This window comes from Cupressus sempervirens, chromosome 1 (assembly GCF_028749045.1).
Source record: "Cupressus sempervirens isolate cs-2001-9-10 chromosome 1, ASM2874904v1, whole genome shotgun sequence".
In the NCBI taxonomy this organism is placed as follows: Eukaryota; Viridiplantae; Streptophyta; class Pinopsida; order Cupressales; family Cupressaceae; genus Cupressus; species Cupressus sempervirens.
The window spans coordinates 46,785,329-46,789,815 of NC_143118.1; the positions used below are offsets into that span (position 1 = coordinate 46,785,329).

At 34.1% G+C, this 4,487-nt stretch overlaps 1 pseudogene; it reads right to left on the reverse strand.

Annotated features, from left to right (window-relative positions):
* Positions 1–3,362: 3,362 nt before the first annotated feature.
* On the reverse strand, positions 3,363–3,979 carry LOC149576100 (uncharacterized; annotated as a pseudogene).
* Between the last annotated feature and the right edge of the window lie 508 nt (positions 3,980–4,487).

Sequence of the window (4,487 nt, forward strand, 5' to 3'; positions counted from 1 at the left end):
ACATAAACTACTATATTTCACTACTATAAGTTTAGTTCCTACTTAAAGATCACTAATGTGTACATGAATCACTTCTACAATTCAACATGTTCATATAATTATCAGTTTTATGTGTTTCCTTCTATTATATAAATCTTCAATTGTACATTCAAATTGTGTACCCCTGTGCTAGTAAAAGTTTTATACTAGACATACACTTATAATTGATGGATCTAACTATATTATACATAAAGAAATAAGTATTGCCCAAAAGAACACCCCTCACAAACATTGAGAAGCTCGCACGCTGTCCACCCTGGTAAAAAAATTATACATTCTCTATAGGACATGTTTTCCATTTCCTTCAGCTCTTTCTTATGATTCTCTCTCTGCATTTGATTCATAAGGTTAAAAATAATTATATAAAAATCATAAATAAAGAATTATTGACAAAGGTTGAATTATAGCACATTGCTAAGCATTTTATATTGAAAATCCAAATGTTATACAATTTTAGCATGCTCCATTTAATAAGAGAATGTAGAATTTATTCTCAAAGGAATTATAATATCACCAAGTAGAATATATTTGAATCTCCTAGAAAGTCCATTGGAGCTTAAGGACCTATATACTTGAGAGTCATTACATAGCAATCTCTAGTTGTTTTCTTCTTCTCATCCTATCGATCTGCATTACATTAATGGACAGTTCAATTATAGATCTGCAACTTCACAAATAGTATGAATTCAAATCATTTATAATACACGTGTAAATACCTTGGACAATCCAATCATTGTCTTAGATTGAACAATCGCATTAAGACAATTGAAATGGTCTAATTAATATAATTAAGAATTAGCGTAGTTACTAAATAAATGTTTTTAATAAGGAACTATAAATTATAATGTTCATCAAGAAAATAAAACTATAATGGAGATCTTGTTTCAAAACATAACCCACTTCATAAAAGAAATTTCAGAGATTTTTCTTTGAAGCATTGGATCCATTAGAATAAAATTCTAAACATACTTGATTTTCATTAACCTTTAAGCAAAGAAAAGTAATTATGACAATTTCAAGCATAACACCTCTAAAAAAATAGTAATTATGGGCTATATCAATTTTTGGGTAAAAAAGAAGACATTGGCAAATCATCTTGTCATATCCAATGATTAATGAGAAAGAGGGGTTTTAACATCTGATTTAAATCAAATATTTAAAATTTGTATTCAAATATTATGTATGAAATTGTTTTGCATCTATTAATTTAAAGAATAATATTCTCAAAATGTATGATATAAACTTCCATCAAAACCAAAACCAACATAAATTATGTACCGATTAAATATGTTTAAGAAGAAAAGTAAGATAAATTGTGCTTGATAATTTTCATAGGCTGTGTTATGAAAAAGCTACAACACAATCTACCAAAAAAATATTAAACATTATCTATAGATTGTAGAAATATGTTCTCCTCAAGATAAGATAAATGGTGTTTGTAAACTCCTATAGCTTTCTTCGAGTGTGTGTGATAAACGTAATATCGGCGCAAACACCCATCATTTTCGTTGGCAATGAGGAAATCCCTCCTGATCAAATCTAATTTCGAAATGAGCAATTTAAATAACTGCTAGTCTGAGTTCAAGGTGACCAGATGCATCCAAACTAGATCATCAAATTTTAAATCCAGCAACACCCAAATTGTGAAACCCAATAACAAGATTACAGTCTCTAGCAAGTTATCACCTTGACCAAGTTTCATGCAACTCTATAGAGTAAAACTTCTTCAACAAAAAATACAGCTCACAATTCCCACTTCTCTACAACATCAAACTCTGCAAAGCTACATAATCTAGAATTCCATTGGATCGTTTGAATAATCTAATGTTTTATTAACAGAGAACAACCGTTGTTCAAAGCAAAATACAAATCAGAGATCCACTACTTATCACCTTGACCAAGTTTCATGTATTTGCAATACCATTAAATCTAAAACTAAGTGGGACAAATGTAATGTTGTCATTGGACTGTTGAATAATCTGATATTGAGGGTACAGCGACATGGAGGAATCCGTAGTTCAAAACAGAAGGACACAAAACAGAGATGCAGACGTAACACCAATCCAATTGGGCTCACAAGGAAGATAAAGAAAAGTTCAACAAGCACGGGTCTTCAATCCAGCTTGACGTCGCAAAGACACGATATGAGAGTTTGATGTTCTTTGTAATCTTTTTCCGCGTTTCTTCCTTCTTTAATGATGATAGATTTTAAATTTGTCGACATTCAAAGGTTTATTTTATCATGATATAATATATACATATTTACTTGTTGAGCGTAATGAAGAAATTGAATAGTAGAAGATGGAACCCTAGCTATAATTTATAATCTTTCTTTGGTTGTATTTATTAAATGGGATAAACTAAAGTATCCCTTAAGTTGTTTGTCTTCTAGTCTACATGTGAGGACAAGTCTTTTTGTAATTCCTTTATTAAGGAAAATAGTTTATTCCTCCTTAAGAAGATTATGACACTTGTTATGCACACACTTATGAATGTGGCAATCATTCACTTGGGAGTTACAAATAACTCCTCTTCTCATCTCTTTATAAGAGATGCTTCTCTCTCATTCACAACACAATCACTATGTAGTTCTTGTAATGAGCCAGTGGCTCCATTTTCTCTCTTCTCTCTCCTTCTTTCATTCTTTAGGCATTTGCCTCATTCATATTATTCACAAGGAGTTTTCTTTGCTTTCCCCTTTCAAAATCCTTGTCTCCTCTTTCTGTTGATCTTGGGACGCTCTTATAAATAATGGTAATTATGTTCATCACAAACTCTCTTGGATTAAGTTATAATTCTTTATGTTTAGTTCATTTCAATTTTATTATTTCTAACATGGTATCAGAGCCACCTAATCCTTGTTTTGAGTTTGTGTGAAGGTTATTGCATTGGAGATTTTTTGTTGAGAGTGAAACTTGAAGCGTCATTTTTTAATTTTTTTGTGTTGCAGGATTTATTCAATCTATAAGAATTTTTTTACTAATTCTCTTTGGATTAGATTGGATCTGACAAGTTTATTTGTAGGTTTTCCTTCATTTTCTTATATTTTCCTTGATCTAATCTATTTTGTTGTAGGTTACTTATTCTATCTTCTTGCAAACTATTTACTTCAATGATTATGTGGTTTAAAATCTGTTTTCTTTATATCTAATACTTATTTAAAATCAATATACTACGTGTTCTTATAGATTAAAATTCTAGACATATCACTATGCATATTTTTTAATAACATTCAAATCTATTTTATTTCTTCTTTCACCTTATAAGAAAAGTCATATTTACTAATTTAAATTCTAAATCTCTTTTGATTTTTTCTATATACATTAACCTTGACCCAGTGGACCCCTCCACCCATTAGCTTGTGGCTTGTGTGGCCATGTCTTTTTATTGTGGTGGTGTCCATACTGTCGCGGTCGCATCATGGGAGGAGGCCCCTTGGCTGAGTAGAAAAGGGCGGAGGGGGTCGCATCTGCCCTGTCAGATAGGTCATAGGGGGTCTCAAGATTTGGGGTTTCATCATACTGGGGGCCGGCCCACCCACACCTTGCACTAGCCCTGAAAGTCCCGATTGTGCTTGAACCAGCGACACAGTAGGTATTCCCCATCAGGCAGCTTGCCCTATACCCGATCCGGCAGCTGCTCCTCCCGTTGGCTTTGCTCGCGATTCTTCGGGCAGAGGAGGACCCTCGATGGTCATGGATACGACCTCCTCGCCACGCAGAAGGATGAGGCCCAGCGTTCGCCTCTCCTCTCTTTCTTCCTTCTTCTTTGCACCTTTCTTGGGTAGGAGCTTCTTGAACTCCTCGTAGTCACCAAGGACGAGATTCATGTGGCAATCGAAGGCCATGGATTTGCCCACCAACTGATGGTCATCTTGGATCATTACCCGCATTCTATAGTTTATGAACTAAAGCATTTTTGAACTTCTTGACATCGACATGGTGGCTCCTCTGCTGTAATCCGTTGCAACGGAATGGAAAATTTCTGTGACCAAAACTTCGATAAGCCTTAAACCCTTCGCGACCCAATTTATGAACGTTGGGAAAAAGTAGACTACGAGTGATTTCGCAGCATCATGGAGAACCAGTAGGGTGTTGATCCTTCGTTTATGTAAAATGTGACGTTCTTCCTAAATACTTGCACAGTATCTTCCTGAACATTCAATAGTTACTATGATAGTAACAAGCTTTTCTAAGCACATCCCTTCTTGCATGCATTTTACCTTGTAACTCTCCACCTTGCGTGCTCGTGCCTTCACATGCACTCTTCTTCCTAGCTATCGTGCCCCTTCTTTGAAATGAATGCATGCACTATAATTAATATTCCTTGTGTTCAGTGGTTCTTCTGCTCTCTGCCAAACTTAACTCTTCTCTCTTTGCCAAACTTAGCTCTTTCTGATTATTTGGCACTTTTTTAAAGCTGCATAATTATTCTTACATCATTATATT